The sequence below is a fragment of the Cavia porcellus genome, unplaced genomic scaffold (genome assembly GCF_034190915.1).
Source record: "Cavia porcellus strain 051 isolate PalLab524CR breed Dunkin Hartley unplaced genomic scaffold, mCavPor4.1 scaffold_8, whole genome shotgun sequence".
Classification (NCBI taxonomy): Eukaryota; Metazoa; Chordata; class Mammalia; order Rodentia; family Caviidae; genus Cavia; species Cavia porcellus.
In genome coordinates this window covers 93,374,725-93,392,569 of record NW_026947491.1, presented here as the reverse complement: position 1 = coordinate 93,392,569, position 17,845 = coordinate 93,374,725, and the positions used below count along the sequence as shown (strand labels likewise).

Below are 17,845 nucleotides of genomic sequence, written 5' to 3'. Positions count from 1 at the left end.
ACAGCAGCTACACCTCTGATACCGAGCAACTGGCCTGGAACCAGGCAGACCCGGGTGCAAAACCAGCTTTGTGCCCCCTCTGAGGGGAACACAGACTAAGCAGTAACTCCTGCAAGCTGGGGGCCCTTACCTGACAACCACACTTCTGACTTAGATCACAGGGCGGTTTGGAGGTTAAACATAACAATATCAATTAAAGCTGGGTGTGACGGCACACGCCTATAGTCCCAGCACTCAGGAGGCTGAGGCGGGAGGATTGCTAAGTTTGAGGCCAGCCTGGGCTATGTAGACAGACCTTGTCCCAAACAAACCGACCAACATCTGTGTTTAAATGCTATGTTTAAAGCTAGACACAGATTTGTTTGTGTGTTTTTGTTTTGATGAAATGTATGGCCTTGAATGCTACGTAATTGCTCTGTTACTGAACCACAGTGCCAACCCTTTGTCATTTTTCATTCTGTGACAGAGGCTCACTAAGTCTCTATGTTGCCTGGGCTGGCCTCAAATTTAGGATCCTCCTGCGTCAGCCTCCTGAGTGGCTGGCATTAACAGGGAGTGCCTCGGAACCTGCCTTACAACTAGACAGTTTTTTAAAGAATCCCATGATAATAAAAGCCTTCTTTGATGGAGCCCTGAGCCGGTGCTGCTCCCACTCTGACATCTGCCCACCCCCAGGGCGGCTAGAGGAAGCCGTATGAAGCCTGTTCTTCAGGACATAGGATTAAGCCCAGGGCTTCTGCACCCGGCACCCCCAGCCTCTGCCCCTCCCCTGAATGAGGAGCCTGGGCTCATGGGGGAACCATGCCATGACACTGGGGGCTCAGGACGGGCCAGAGAGCACGTGCTCTGGGATGGGAACGGCCCTGGCGCTGGGACTTTGGGATCTGTGCTGCCAAGCACCCCTCCTGGTGTGGCTGAGCTCAGGCCTGCAGGCCCTGGGGGCCTCAATGCCCACACAGAGCCCTCGCCCATACCAGCCTGCTGGGCCTGCCCAGGCCACACTCTGCCCAGTGCCAGGACCCTTTGCCACCCTGTTACTGCCCTGCTTGCCTGTATCAGCTCCCAGCACGCTATGGGAGCTTGGTCCAAGCTGCCTCTCTCTGCCCTGGACGTGATCTTTGCAGAGAAACCTCCAGCCTTACATTCTGGCTTCCCCAGGACTAGCCGCGGGACATCCTCAGCTGTGGGATCCGGGTCAGGAGAGCCATCTCGGGTACTGATCAGAGCACCCAGGAACCTGGTGTACGGGCGGCCGTAGCCATGTCCCCATGACCATCAGGGTGCCCCTGCTTCCTGGGGCTGACCAGCCAGTGGATAGGGTCACCTGCTCTGTGGTCTCCGGCACCTGGCTGCACCCTGATGAGGCCCTTGTGGCAGGTGGTAGCCACTGTGCCTCTACTGTTCTAGTCCACTTGGATGGCCAGCAGCTGGGCGGCATTGCTGTTAGTCCTAGAGGCTGAGGGGTCCTGGCTCTTTTCAGCTGGGCGCATGTGGGGCAGTGCAGGTGATGCTGCCCCTGGGTCCTGAGAAGAGCACTGATACCACCCTGGTGCCCTGACCACTTCCTACACCTCACCTGCAAACACCACCCAGGGGTGAGCTTTGAAAAGACCCCGTGTTCAGCCTGCGGCTCCGGCCCTCCCCGCCCCGTGTCTCCTGCTCTGGGGACACTGGCTGAGGACCCGAGGTGCCAGGCGCGTTCGTGTGACTCTGATTTCACAGCTGCCCAAAGAGCAGGCGAGGTAACCTGGGGGAGACGTGGAGTCCAGGCCCCGCGGGCTGCACACCACAGCGGCATTTTCCCCTCGGGGGAGCAGCAGAGGCTCAGAAGTGAAGCGATCTGGGGCCAAGAGTCAGTAGTGGGGTGCAGAGGAGGACCCCGACCCCACCTCTGAGCCTCACTCCGTGGGCTGACGGAGGGGACTTGGTGCCCGCCGAGCACCTCCTCACCTCTCAGTCCCACTGGGTTCCAAGGTCCCAGGACCCATCCGAGAGGATTTCCTGCCCTGGCCTGTTTGGCAGAGTTTGGCATTGAGGGAGATCGTTTCTGAATTAATTACCTCTTTTCAAATCCCAGGAAAGGTTTGGTTTATGGGAATCTTGGGTTTCACCCGGAGTTCTAATTCTATTTCCTCTCCTGAGCTGGGCTGCTGCACCTGGCCGGCCTCACCGCCTGGGAACCGGAGGCCACCGGCAGCCTCCCCTCCCTGCCCCTCGCCCGCCTGGGGGGGGGGCAGGGCCTGGCACGCAGGCCCCTGGCGTGGGCACCGTGCTGGCAGCCAGCCTCCCTCCCCGTGGGAACAGCACCGTGAGCTTGGCCCGGAGCGGCCACACCTGCTGCCCGCTCTGCTCGGGTTCCTTCAGATCTGGCACAGACAGGCCCAGCCATGGCGCAGGACCCAAGGTCAGGACGCAGCTCACAGCCCACGAACCCCAGACCACCGCGTGGCAGCGCACTCCACAAAGCCACGGCAGGAGGGTGGCTGAGTGCGTAAGGCTGGCCTGGGCCACCAGGGAGGCCCTCGGCGGTCCTCCTGCCGTGGCTTCCCGAGTGCTGGAAGTGCAGGTGTGCTCTACAACAAAAGCAGAAAGACTGCCGGTCTCCCGGGAGCACTGTGGTCACGCAGGGCCACCCGCCTCTGCAGGAAACAGGGCCACAGAGCCGGGGGGGGGAGGAGAAACCGGGAAAGCGTGGAGTTGCCGGACACCAGGCAGAGGCCCGGCCGGGCAGAGGTCGGCCTCACGCAAGGCAAAGGGAAACCACACCAAGACCCGCTTCTCACCTCTCGGGCTGGCTCCCGACCGAGCTGCGATCACGCAGCCTGCCTGCCGCAGAGCCACGGGGAGGGGGCCTTCCCACCTCTCAGAGGGCACAGGTGCCTGCCAGCTCCCCAGCAGGTCCACGGACAGGGCCTCCAGGCAGCTGCCTCTCGAGGGCTGGGAACGGACCCCACAGCTGCACTCAAACCCATCTGGGGGGTGCTGTTTGCTGCTCCTGGTGCGGGAAAGCACAAGTTTGCAGGGCCCAGCAGTGCTTGGGAGGCCCGCAGTGATGCTGCGGCCCCTTGGTGGAATGCTGCGCACCTGTCAAAAGGGACTTAAACAGTTGGGAGGACGGCGGTGCTTTCTATGCTCTCCGGGACACAGGACACTCCTGGACAGCAAGGCACAGCGTGCTGCACATGGCATCCTACCCTTCTGTGTCCGCAAGTGGAAAAAAAGAAAGCACACTGTCATTGTTATTTGCGCGAGGAAAATCAGAAGAAGATGACATACAGGAAACTACGGGGTCGGAGAGGCCGGGGGGGTCTCCTGTGTGTTCTTCATAGAGATTTTGAGTTTTGGACCACACAACTGTGCTATGTATTAAATACAAATTAAACCAGCACCCGGGCAGGCCCTGGGGCGGGGGTGGAGGAGGCCCCAGTGCTGCTGCCCCAGCTGAGAAACCCCGGCCGGCGTGGCCTTTTCTGTCGTTCCCCCCCAACAACCTAAGCCTCATGGCACTTCCTGAGCGGCTGTGGGCACCCAGCGCTTCTCTGGTACCCGGAGGGAAGCCAGTCCAGTGCCGTCCCCGGGGCTGCCGGGGAGGAAGAGGCACTGGCAGGGGCTGGAGCACCTTGCCCTCATCAGCCCCTCGCTCGGCCAGAACTGAGCCTGGGTGACTTCTCATAGCCTCGACCCAGGGCCCAGCCCAGCAGGGAGGAGCCCAGGGCAGACTCCCCAAAAGCCATCGATGCTCAGAGGAGGAGCGCTGGCTTGGGGAGCACTGGGCCCTGGGTCCGCTGTCTGCACTGCAGAGGAGGGAAGGGGAGGAGTAACCTGGAGGAGCAGGCTGGGCATCGCCTCTGCCACCACTGTCCGGCTGCATTTCCTCCTCTCTGGGTCCCTTCCATGAAGACCTCCCCTTCCCCCCCAATGTGGGTGCCATTTACACATGACAATGGGAGTGTCATCCCCTGGGGACCCACTGTGACCGGGTCTCCTAGGCCGCCCTGCCATGGAACCCAAACCCCTCTCCATCCTCTGGGGTCACTGCCGGGTGGGGAGCACAAGTCCCAGGTCATTGGATTTAGAGGGGACAGGCTGTGGGCCTTGGAGGAAACCTGAAGACCCACCCAGATCCCCCCCTTTGACTCTGTTACAGCCCCACCCACCAGTCCCTCACAGCCCCAGTGCCCCTGCAACCTGGGCCAGGACAGAGCCCAGATGCTCCGAGGCACCTGAGCCATCGAATTCTTAACCCCTCGCTTGGCAACTCCAGCGCCTCCCCATGTGGCCCAAACACACACCAGCCTGTCTCCCAAGGTCCTTCACTTCTCTGCCCAGTGCAAACAGAACTCTCAGAACCGGCTCCAGGTTTCGGCCTCCACTCCTTCTCCATCACCGTGGGGAGCCCACTGCCCTGGCAAACGCTGAGCCACGCAGCCACCTTCCTGCTTGTGACCTCCGGGGACATGGTGACCGCTGGTGGCCCGGAATCAAACATCAGCCAAAGGAAGCCGTCACAGACAGCGTCGTGCTGTCCACAGTCAGGTGTGTGACTGTACCTCTGGCTCCTGGACAGCAGCGGTCTGCAGGATCCACAGAGGAGGAAGCGAGCCGGAGGCAGCCCAGCACTGGGTTCCGGCCTGGACCCTGCCACCTCCTTGCTACAGCACTAAAGAAATCAAGTGAGCTCAGGAGTTGGGTTTCGTCATCTGTGACACGGGGACGGAAAGACACCTGCTGTCTGGAGGGTCTGAAGGTTAGGACAGCGCCCAGCATGCGGCCTGTGCCCCAGATCGAGCTTCGGCCCTCTGCCCTGGACCCCAGCCCAGCTCCCTCGGGACGTCTGTCCTGCTTGCAGGGTGGCCGGGTCCCTTGGGCTCTGCTATCCAGAGCCTAGGGACTTTGCAACTCACCCCCCCGGGTGCAGACGAGGTCTGGGCATCGTCCAGAGGGCACACGCCAGCTGCTGGGTGGGAAGGGAAGACCTCAGAGACCCACATGGTAGCCACCAGGGCCTGTGCCCACCGGGCCTTTGGGACCTCAGCCACGGGCCCAGGGCTTTGCTACCCCATCCCCGTCCCGTGTGGGGCTGCCAGGGTGAAGGAAGAGGAGGCAGGTCAGGTGGAAATCAGCAGGTCAGCGGTCCTGATTCTCTGCCCACCCGCAGGTCTCCGGCCTTCGGCTCTGGAGAAATAAACGCAACCTTCTCCCTCGCCACCACCGTACGCCACCCTCGCCAGGACCTGGGCGCTGCCACTGCCTCGGGGGCCGGCTGGTCCCCCAGCAGTGGGACAAGGGGTCCTCCTGCTTCAGCCTGGAAGTCGGCTTTGGTCTGTGAGCCCCACTCAACGCCCGCCTTCTGCCTACTCACTACTCGGGCCCAGATTCTCGCAGGGAAGAGGTGGCGGCCCACAGACAAGCCTGATGCCTCGGCCAAGAGCACAAGCGGCCTAGGAGGCACCCAAGAGCGGTATTCTGGGGTCACGTACAATCTGCGCCTTTTCTTCTCTATCACTTGATGAAACAGGCTGAGGGCTGGGTCTGGCCTGTGGGTGGTCCGACCCACCAGCTCTCTACAATTATTTCTCTCTTTCATCTTCTTTTCAGTTATAAATGATAAGAGTTCAGGACAATAATAATAATAATAAGAGAAGCAAAGTAAGTCTGCTGGGGGCTCCTGGGAAAGACTATTATTTTCTGATGAAAAGAAGACACACAAGGAACCTTACTGTGTTTTCCTGGATATAGACCTGACACCCGGACCTGTGCAGCCGTTGTGTGATTTGGAGGCACTGACATGAGGACGGAACACTATGGGGAGTGGCAGAGAGACACGCACAGCCGGGCCTTGATGGTGCTGAGCTACTGAACAAACCCTGAGTCCTCCTCCCTACCATTCTTGGTCAAATAAGACAGCACACACTTACATGTTTTTCTATTTTTTTGTCTTTTTTGAGGCAGGGTCTTGCTATGTAGCTCAGGCCAGCCCTGAGCCCACTTTGTAGCCTAGGCTGGTCTCACACTTGCCACAATCCTCCTGACTCAGCCTCCCAAGAGCTGGGATTACAGACATGCACCACCACACCTGGCAATATGTATATCGTTTAAACTGCCATCAGGTCGCTACCCACAATCCTAAGGACTCCTAACATACTAAATCTGGGGAGGGGGTCCCCCTCTTAGTTATTAAACTTTGCCTACTTTCCATGCTCAATCTGGGGTTCTAACTGTGAACCACACAGAGCGAACACTGATCAGGGGCAGAAGCTGCCTCCAGGAGGGGTGGGGAGCACTCCCGCTGTGCTCCTCCTCCTCCCACAGACAGCGGCTCCTACTCTACTGTCTCTGCCCCACCAGCTGTGACCCTGGGCCTCTCATGGTGATGAGCTGCGCTCGGCCACCTCCTAGGACTCCTGGGACCTCATCAGTGATGGCTGTGCTCTGCCAACTGGGAATCTACGCTGACACAAAGCGTGTTTCCCAGCATCCTCAGGGACCGAAAGGAAGCACAAAAACTCGGGCAGAGCAGCCCCCCTGGCAGCGGGAGGAGCGCAGTCACTTCCTCTCCTCAGTGTGCTCCACGGGGGTTTGTACGCAGAGCTTTACAGCTGGGTGACATGGTTTTTTAAATGTTATATTTCTGTTTTAAATATAAACATGAATATGAACTGGAACTGCTTTATTCTCTTATCTGGGCAGGAACCGGTGCCCCGTCCTAGATCTCGCAGGGGTGACAATTTCCTGTGTCCCACTGGAAAGTCACTTCTTGTCTCCAGGTCTAAATACCTTGATCTCAAAGCTCCTGACCCCGTCCTCTCCACAACGAGGGAGCTCACGCCAGGTTAAGTCACTCAGTAAAAACAACTGTAAGAGCCAGGTAAGAGATGGGGAAGCTGAGGTACGGAATCCTACACAAACCTCAGCAGCACACCAGTAATGAGCCCACTGAAAAAATCATGGAAACAATCCCATTAGGATAGCGTGAAAAATGAAATACTCAGGAAACAACCGCACTGAGCAGGAGAGAGACTCCTGCAGCGAAGCTCACAGAACTCTGAAGGAGACTGCGGACGGCGTTGGAACCGGACAGTCTCCCGTTTGTGGGTCAGAAGAATGAGGTCTAAAGACGACAACGTTACCAAAAGCGACCTACAGACCTCACGGGATCTCTGTTGAGACACCAACATCGCTCTTCACAGATCTAGAGAAGCCAGGCCCAAAATTCCTGGGAGATCACAAAGGACCCAAGACGGCCAAAGTCACGCCAAGCAGATGGCAAGGCTGGGGCTTCACAGATTCCGAGTTCACTACAAGGTAACAGCAAGGAAAATAACCCGGTCTCGGGCGGAAAGAGACACGCGGGTCCATGGAGGGTGAAGGAACCCACGCCCGTCGGGTTTTTGAAAAGAAGTCAAAAGCAGGTTGGGGAAAAGACAGGCTAACCCTAACCCTAACCCTAACCCTAACCCTAACCCTAACCCTAACCAACCCTAACCCTAACCCTAACCCTAACCCAAACCCTAACCCTAACCCTAACCCAAACCCAAACCCTAACCCTAACCCTAACCAACCCTAACCCTAACCCTAACCCTAACCAACCCTAACCCTAACCCTAACCCTAACCCTAACACTAACCCTAACCCTAACCCTAACCCTAACCCTAACCCTAACCCCAACCCTAACCCTAACCCTAACCCTAACCCCAACCCTAACCCTAACCCTAACCAACCCTAACCCTAACCCTAACCCTAACCAACCCTAACCCTAACCCTAACCCTAACCCTAACCAACCCTAACCCTAACCCTAACACTAACCCTAACCCTAACCCTAACCCTAACCCTAACCCTAACCCCAACCCTAACCCTAACCCTAACCCTAACCCCAACCCTAACCCTAACCCTAACCCCAACCCTAACCCTAACCCTAACCCTAACCCTAACTTGACATCCCCCTGCTGAACATCGAAGCTGGATCCCCACCTCACTGCAGACCAAATCAAATCAAAGTGATCTGAGGCCTACATGTAAAAGCAGACACTTCGGGACTTCTGGACGTCAGGAAACACTTGAAACCACAGGCACGGGCCAGGACTTCCCGAGCAGAACTCCAGTGGGCCAAGAAGATAATGTTAAAAAAGTCAGCAAATGGGACTACACCAAATTAAAAGGTTTCTACACAGTGTAGCAAGGGAAACAATCAGTCTGCAGAGTGAGGAACCTAGATTGGGAGATGTTTTTTCTTTTTGCTAGCTGCTCTTTTGAGAGAGACTAAAACCTGGAATGCATAAAAATCTCAAAATATTAACCCCTCCAAATAAATGACCCAATTAAAACATTGGCAAAACACTGAATAGCCATGTCTCAAAAGAAAAAGTACAAATGGCCAATAAACATATGAAACAAATTCAACATCTTTTACCCCTGGAGAAACGCAAATCAAAACGAATTTGAGATTCCACTGTGCCTCAGCCGGACAGCTGTCGTCAGAACACAAAGCACAGTGAATGACGCGAGGATGTGGGGGAGAAGGAACCCCCTTCCCTGTCGGCAGGAACACAAGCCAGGACACTGCCACAGAGATCAACATGGAGACACTCAACAAACCAGAGCCAGAAATCCCACCTGCCCCTGCTGTGCACCCCTGGGTGTGTTCCCAGAAGACTTGAACAGGCCACAGTCCAGTGACACATGCTGGTGCTGCGGTTTCTGTCTGGCTGGCCCCCGGAGCCTGGTGAGCTCGGGACTTCTGGAAGCTGGTCCACTCGCAGCAGCATAGAGCTGACTTGCTCTACGGGGTGCGGTTAGAGCAGGGCCACTGGGGTGTGATGTTGTGACAGATTATCCCCACCCCTCCCCGCTTCCTGGTCACCGTGGTGCGAGCGGCTCTCCTCCACCAGGCCCCTCCACCACGGTGTGTGTCTCAGAGCCAGCCGACCAGAGACCGAAACGTAAGCCAAAATAAACCTTCCCTCCTTCAAGTCGCAGTGCTGGGTGTTTTGTCTCTGCAGCGGTGCAATCCCGGTAGCTAAGCTCGGGAACAGCCTGGATGCCCACCAACAGATACCCAGAGAAACGGAGGTTACACCCACAGCGGAACTCTGCTCAGCCGTAGAGAGATGCACCAGGTCTCTGCAGGAAGATGAATGGAGCTGGACCCCATCACGCTCAGTGAAATCAGCAAAACTCAGAAAGTTAAACAGCACATATTAATTGTATACAAGAAGCCTGAAGTAAAATCAAAAGGAGCGATGACAGAGTGAGAGTGGGCTCTCAGAGAGGAGGAGGGGACGGGAGAGTGACACGGCCCGGGCTGACCACCCGCCCCACCCAAAGTCATGCTCCGTATTACAAAGACGCTCTGCAGACTACGAGCACAGCCACTGAAGCACTGATGATGCGGACAGGACTGGAGGGCCAGCCAGCGGGACAGGAAGGACGCAGGAGGTGAGCGCCCCCTCGCCGTGCCGTGCCCGGTCCTAAGAAAGGGAAGAGCGCAGTGTACAGAGCCCAGGTACCAAGGCGGCTGCGAGCTGCAGAGGAGCGGAGCCCTGAGGAGCCGAACTCCAGACAGAGAAACTGCACAGCGGGAGGGAGACACGGCAGAGGAGCCGGGAGTCCACATCCACATCCCCCAGCTCTCCACTCTCTCCTAAGCGCACAGGAGGAACCAGGAAGCCAAGGGGAGAACAGCAGGAGGAGCAGCCGCTCCAGAGGGAGCCTGGGACACACGCAGGGCTTCCTCCACGGTCCTGAGGACAGAGGCGACACCTGGCTCAGGACGGAAGCTGAGGCAGGGGACCTGGGCCTGAGGCTTGGAGGAAGCTCAGGTCACCGTGCACAGCCAGCGTCATCATCCAGCAGCAGTCACAAGGCCCTTCTCAAACCAGGGCCCAAAGAGGAACCCACAGGCAGGTCCCGAGATGATTCCAACAGCGGGGGCACAGGGCAGGGCTTTAGAACAGCCACGGTAAATGTGCTCAAAGGAGACACGGTCAGAGGTCGTGGGACGGTGACCAGACAGACGAAAATGTCAGCCGAGAACAGGAAACAATGAGACAGAATCACGGGAAGGTGCTGGGAACCAAAGGCCAGGTAAAAGTCCTAGGGAAGGCCAGCGACACAGAGCACGGCCTTCCAGGACCGGAGATCGACCCGGGACTGACTTTCCGGAGCTCCAAAGACAAGAAGGGCCGGGGATTTAGCGCAGTGGCATGAGCGCTTGAGGTCGTGAGTTCGATTCCTGGTACCACGGTGGGGGTGGGGGCAGTGAACGGATAAATCTAAAGTGTGGACAAGAGCCGGGCGTGGTGGTCAGCACTAGGGAGGCTGAGGCAGGAGGATTGCGAGTTCCTGACCGGCCTGGGCTATGAAGCGAGCTCAAGGCCAGCCTGAGCTGCACAGCGAGACCCTGTCTCAAAAAAAAGCACATCAGTTAAATAAAGAACGTGTGCACAAGAAAAGGAAACAAAACAAGACGGTTTTACCAACCTCAAATTTTATCCAGCAAAAACAGCCTTCAAAACTCGAGGTGGGAGGCCTGCCTGGCTCCGCCCTGCGCTTCCAGAAAAGGAGAAGAATTCCCTGGAGGGAAAGCAAAAATGCTTCCAGAGGGAAGCAGGGTGACGGCAAGACCAGGAACCTGGGGAAGCCCGGCTGCGTGAGTAAGTGCCGGCATCTAAGACGGGACAGTAATGACGACCCGCAGGACAGGACGCTCTCCACAGTTAGGAGTAAGGAGCTCGGAGGGCGGAAAGAGGCCGCTGAGGTCAACCCGAGGGGCAGCTGCTGGCCGGCGTCCACGCAGGGAAGGGCACCGGGAGGTCTCAGGCCGCTGCGAAGGGTGCACATTGTGACCCGGGGACTTCCACCGTGGGGAGCGTGTCACTGGGAAGCCCAGAGAGCAAGCCTCCCATTAAAGAAGGAGAAAGGCCATTAATCTTCCCCAAAACCTAGACAGAAATCAGGCCAGTAGGCTGTGCCTGTAATTCCAGCTGTCTGGGAGGCTGAGGCAGTAGGATCTCAAGGTTAAGACCAGCCTGGGTGATTTAGTGTCTTAGCAAGACTCTGCCATAAAATAAAAAAATAAAATAAAATAAGCTAAGGCTATAGCACAGGGCGGTGACCGTGGGTTCAATCCCAAGTATTGAAAACACAAAACAAAACAACAAAAAAGTACATGGTAAATCCACTGACTCAATCCTAACAGTGCCAGAGGTGGCACTGAATTTAAATGGTGTGAGTTTCAATTAAAGGTGAAGATTATCAGACTGCGGTTTTTAGATCATATTTTATGTATTTATTTAGGTGCCAGCGACCGAACTCACAACTTTGTGCTTGCCGTGCAGGTGCTTACGCGGCTGAGCTAAGTCCCCAGCCCTAGAGTCACATTTTAAAAACCTTGATGCTGAGGCTGGGCTAGGACCCCGCCTCAGTGGAGCTCAGCATTTGTGAGGTGGGGAGCCCCTTCCTTAGCACGAAACAAAGCAAAACAGCAAACAACTTAACACTGAATACGGTGAGATTGAAAATAAACAGAAGAAAAATATGCCCTAAACCGAGTAAAAGAAAATTGGCATAACTGTTAGTATCAGACAAAATACCTTTCGAGGCAGAAGGTCTCCCCGGGGAAGGCAAAAACATGGAACACCACATAGTAACAGAGTCCTAGTCGGGTTGACTTCGACCAGAGGCTCTGGCAGCCCCAAATCTGTGAGGGATGGCACTGCATGGCGTGTTTCGGGCTGGGGTGTGGCTAGGGTGGCCGTCTCGCCTTGCACGCACAAGGCCCTGAGTTCCACACCCAGCACCTCCAAAGGGAGGGAAAAGGTTTTTAAAACAGCAGAACTGACATGAAACGCAAACATAGTTCGAGTTGGAAACTCTAAGAATCTCGCCTCCATAACTAAGAGGACACGACAGCAGGAGGGAGCCTCTAAGGTCCCGGGATACGTCCTGGGTACCCCAGGGGCTCCCCTTCCCGGGACAGCGGGACGAGCCTTCCTGTCAGGTGCACGTGGGAATGTACCAGAACGGCCCCTGTGCGAGGTCGGAAACCCCAACACTGTTGAATACTGACGCCGCTGTGCGGGTGGCCTCTGACCTCAGTGGGGTCAACGCCAGCAGACAGGACCGTCCCCAAATGTTTGGAAATATTGTTGGATTTCTAAATAAACTGTGCATAAAAAATAAATCACAATAAGTTTCAAAATACGTACACTGAGTGAAAATAAAATTGTTTCATCTGAAAAACTAGGAGATATGCTTAGAGGAAAGTTGGTAACTTCAATTTCACAGCTTCTAAAATTCGGAAAATAGAATCTATACATCTGTCCCCAAAGCTAGAAAAAGACTATAAATTAAACTAACTCAGAGTGCAGAAGGAACCCCTGAACACAGAGCTGAAATAAACGCAGTGGAAAAGTGAGTCAAACTCAGAAAAACAAAGTCAAAAATGAGACCTTGGAAGCCTCATAAAACTGAAAACTCTCAGCAAGATTAAGGAAAAAGCTTTCCAGTGGTCCTGTCTCAGTGGGAGACCCGCCACCCCAAACACAAGGAAAGGGAGCTTGCACACCGCATGAATAAACCTGGGGACACTGATTGGACAAGGCAGGAAACAGACATGAACAATTCTACACCACCTAAGAAGTAAAATACATCATTAAACTCTTTCCCTCAAAGAAACAAACCTAGGCGACTTCAGCGCTGAAGACTCCAAGTATTTCGGGAAGAAGCCGGCTCACACAGACTCCTCAAACCCAGAGGCCGGGAAACATCCCTCCCCTTCTTATGACCGGCTTACTCCTGGCCCTGAAACCTGGTAAGGACATGCACGGAATTGGAATCGGAGGCCAATGTGTCTCATGCACGTAAACGACTAAATCCGTAGTAGAGGAAGGTCCGGTCCGTCTAAACCAGAGCTAGGCAGGGAAGTAGGACCTCGGCTTCAGGGTCCAGGAGCGCAGGGCGGGCTTCCTGTTCAAACCCAATCCATGGGACCCACAGCAAAAAAATAAAGGGCGGTGAGTGTTTTGCAAATGGGAAGGGATCTAAGGCATGGAGGGAGGGGAGGGGAAGGGGGAGGGGAAGGGAAGGGAAGGGAGGAGGGAAGGAGGAGGGGAAGGGGAGGGGAAGGGGAGGGAAGGAGGAGGGAAGGGAAGGGGGAGGGGAGGGGGAGGGGAGGGGAGGGGAGAGGGAGGGGGAGGGGTGGGGAGGGGAGGGGCAGAGAGAAGCAGGGGGGGGGGAGTGGGGAGTGGGTGGGGGGACGGATAAGGGGATCAAGGCGTGTAATGCACACGTGCCAGCTTCCCACAAGGAATTCATCATTACGCACTGCATACATGAACTAACAAAGATAATAACTAATAAAACTTAAGAATGAGAAATAGAGGAGGAAACAGGATCATGGTAACAGATGTAGAAAAGTATCTGATAAACGTCGATACCCATTCAAGAAAAACCTCTCGGCACGCGGCACAGAAGGAGTTTTCTCATCTCCAGAATCTGCAGAGCCGCGACGCACACTTTCTCCCACGCGGCCAGGACACCCGCGTGACTGCCACCCCAGCCACGCGCAGCAGGCGGAGCCACGAGGCTGCCCCACGGCGGAGTCCCACCAGCGCGGGAGAGCCATCGACACTGAGAGTGTTCAGCAGTGCGAACTCATAACAAATTACAAGCAAACTGAGCAAAGCAGCGGATACAGAGTTACTGCCTGGAAAAATCACGTTTATGTGGCTAAGAGTAATTAGAAAAAATTAAAATAACAATACATTAGCAGTGAAAATCATTTATCTAGAAATAAATGTAAAGGAAGATGTACAGAACTCCTAGGCTGAAATCCAAAAAATACTGACGGGAAAAGTAAAAGATAATCTAAACACACAGAAGTCCAATCCTAGATATATAAATTAGAAATTCAATGTTGTTAATATGCCAGTTTGCCCGAAATTTTTTTATAGATTCAGTGGAATACCAATGTAAAATCCTGGCAGTTATTTGTTAAGACAGTCTCTTTAATTTTGTTTTCATCTCTTTTTGTTAGCAGGTGCCGCAGTGATAGTGACTGAGTGACCGCGTGGGGCGGGCCCGCGGACCTGACCCCTCGGACCCTTTCTCCGTCCCCTTCGTGCCAGCCTAACGGGTCCTCCGGTGCTTGGCTCTCCAGTCTACATGAAAATGCCAGGAATGCAGGTTACTCAAAATAATCCTGAACAGAAGGAAAGAAGGTGGACATCACGACATACTGTAAGTGCAGAAAGGAAGATTACAGCATGAGTCCAAAAACAGACAATAAGACCAGTAGTTCCCAACAGAAGTCCAGACGCACATTCCGCGTCTGCGATCCGGCAATGTCTGATACAGGTGCTCCTGGAATTCCCTGGGTCTTGGCGCCGTTGGGGGGAACAGTGCTCTCACCACTGAAGATCAGTGAGAGAGAAAAGCACATTGACATCTCCTACACACCACACACGGAAACTCCAGAGAATGGTGAAACAGATGTGGAAGGCAAAATTACAGTGCCTCTGGGTGGTATCCTCATGGCCTCTAGGTGGGCGACAATTTCTTAAGATACACAAGAAGCCCCAGCTATAAGAGAAGAACACTGAAAATTGGACTTTATGGGAATTCATAACCGCTGCTCATCAAAAGTTACCACTCAGAAAAGAAAGAAGGCAAGCCATGAACAGAAGTATTTGCAATACTTTGACCTGGCAAATATCTCTTATTTATGATAAAAGATCAGCTTTTACTAATGACTAAGAAGAAAAATAACACAATTAAAAACACACACACGGGCAAGAGACATGAATTTACACTGTCCAACAAACATGGTAAAATTCTGCACTCCCCAGCTATCAGAGAAGTGCAAATCAGAGCCTCGGTGCACCCCTGTGGTTGGTGGTGGGGGGAACGGTGAACCCCAACACGGGCAGGGAGCTAAGACAGCTGAAGCTTTCATAAACCGCCGATGGGGGCTCCACTGCTACGGCTGCTTTAGAAACCTGTCTGGCAAAGCTACTAAAGCTAAGTATACATACATTCCGTATCCAGCAATTTTATCCCAGGGAGGAAACTAACAGAAATGTGTACCTATGGCCACGAAAAGAAGCGCAGGAATGTTCACAGCCGCAGTGCTTCTCAAATCCCTCGGCAAGTGTAAGACACGGGCACGCTGCCAAACATGCCACAAAGCCGGTCTTCCGCAGCGCCAGAGCCAAGGCGCCACAGAGAAAGGAAACCAGAGAGCAACAGTTCTTGTGACTACTGACAAAGACCTCCTCCCCCAAACACTGGAGACAGGATCACCAGCCTATGAAGGGGTTGTAGGCTGGGCGTGGTGGCGCACGCCTGTGACCCCAGCACTCAGAAGGCTGAGGCAGGAGGGCTGCCGTGAGTTCTGCCGTGAGGGCTGCCGGGGCTATAGAGTGAGTTCGAGGCCAGCAACTACCCCGTCTCCAACAAACGGGGTTGGGGTTGATCGCTATGTGCAGCAGAACGGAGTCCTTACATGCAAAGATGTTCCAACTTGTCAGCGCCAATTAACAAAACGAAGGGGAAATCGTGGTCTTAGCACCATGGCTGAGAAAAACATAGTGACGGTCAAGCGCTTTTCGTGATTAAAACAAAAACGATAAACTAGAGAGCGGGAAACTACCTCCACCGCAACACAACAAAGCCCTGTACGAGATCCCCCGCAGCGTCGCTCTCGGCGGGAGGAGGCCGAGCTCTCCCATCCAAGATGCGGGACCACACAGGCTCACCGGCCGTCACTGCTTCCTGCAGCACGGCTCCTGCTAGAGCAGGAAGCAGGAGGGTCCTACATCGGTAAGCAAAGGCACAATTATCTCTGGTCACAGATGACTCGGAGTCCACGGTTAGAAAACACCAAAGGTCCACACGTTCCTACATGTGCACACACACAGGCACACGGACACACACATGTGTGCACACACACACACAGGGTTAGAACTAACTCAGACGAATCCAGAAAGCTGCAGGACACAAAATCGACACTCAAAGTCACTCAAGGTCACCTGCATTTCTGTGAGCAAACAACTAACACTCTGTACAGGAAATTAAGAAAACGACTTTATAATCGGAAAGTATGAAATACTTTGGAATAAACTTAATCCCCACTCGTATGCAGGAAAACTATAAGATGTTGACAAGGAGAGTAAAGACACCAACAAACCAACTGAAAACACCCTGCTCGTGAATGAGCAACTTAATAATAATAATAAACATAATGATATGTCAAAACCACCCAATGTGATCTACAGAGCCAGTGCAAAACCTCAAGGTCGCCAAGTACTGGGACACAGTCCTGTAATTGCAGCTACTCTGCAGGCTGAGGCAGGAGGGTCACAAATGTGAGGCTATTCTGAGCAACCTAGTGAGACCCTATCTCAAAATAAGTAAAATAAAAATCGATCCGCAGTGCACCTCCGTGGAGCACCTGCTCAGCGTCAGTGAGGCCCTGGGTTCCATCGTCACCACCACAGGAAGTAAACAAAAGCCCAGAGGCACTTCTGGAGAACAGAAGAGCCCATTTTAAAATTCATGTGGCTCTCAAGGAACCTTAAGTAGCCAAAACAATCTTGCACAAAAATACCAACACTGGAAAGCTCATGTTTTCTGATTTCAAAATGTGCCTCAAAATTGCAGTGGTCCAGGATGAATGAAGAAAGAGATACTGATCGCTGAAACAGGCAGAAAATGTGGGTGAACCCCACGTACGCTGTTGAGTGAATTTTGCACAGTGCTGGGGTTGAACCGAGGGCCTGTGCATGCCGGGCAAGTGCTCCCGCTCTAAGCGATATCTCCAGACCATTAGATTGTTCTGTGTCGAGGCAGGGTCACACTAGCTGCCACAGCCAGCCTCAACTTGTAATCGTCCTGCCTCTGCCCGCCGAGGAGTAGAACTGTAACTCCGTGCCACCATGTCCCATGGTCCAGTGATCTTTGATAAGGCGCCAGGACCATTTGGCATAGAAAGGCCAGACTTCCCACCTGCTAGGAAACTGGCATCTGCATGTAGAGAAGGAAAGCAGGACCCTTCCCTGGCCTGTAAACATACGTTAGCTCAAGGTGAGGCCCAACGTATAGAGCTCTCAGCCCAGAACCAGGGCAGAGGCTTTCCACACGTGGACCTGACAATGGTTTCTTGAGTACAGCAGCGAAGGCCCTGGCAGCAAAGGGCAAATGGAAAGGAGGTTGGGGTTTTTGAAAGTGAAGTTCATAAATCTATGTGAATAGTTTTGTGTACAACTGCCATCTCCAAGTGAAAATCCTTTGCGCCTTACAATCAATAGCGTGGAAAGGCAACTTATACAATGAGAAAATGTCTGCAAATCACACATCCCAAAGGCTAGTCCTCAGAGTGTATAAAGAAACTTAAAAACACAGACATAACCTGTAAACACTGGGCAAAGGCCATGTCTCCGAAGAAGGTGCACAGGCAGTCAGCAGCACGGGGCGGGACGCTGCGGGAGCGCACTCATCACCAGGGAACGAGCGCCACACACGTCCCTCCCGTGGGCCTCCCACGTGAGAAGCCCCGGAATGAGAGCACTAAAAAGCAAGCCAAAGGGCGCGCGGTGGGAAGCGGGAGCTGGGTCTCCTGTAAATGGGAAGGAGCCTGGGCCGGAGGGGGTGGGGGAGGGGAAGGCACATGCAAAGGGGCGGGCGCCGTGCACACGGCCCTGACACGGCCGTGAGCAAGGTCTCCCGTCCCACACGTGCACGAACAATGCGAATTAAGAAAACCCACAGTGAGGTGCCCCCCACACTTATCAGGGTGCTTGCTGCAAAACAAAAACAACAACAAAAATCCGAATCAGAAGTGGTGGGC

The 17,845-nt window shown here is 54.3% G+C and overlaps 1 protein-coding gene across 2 annotated transcripts in view; it reads right to left on the bottom strand.

The window, feature by feature from the left end:
- Nucleotides 1–17,845, bottom strand: part of Rfx4 (regulatory factor X4) — a 151,025-nt gene that overhangs the window by 109,764 nt on the left and 23,416 nt on the right. The gene's annotated exons all lie outside the window — the stretch shown is intronic.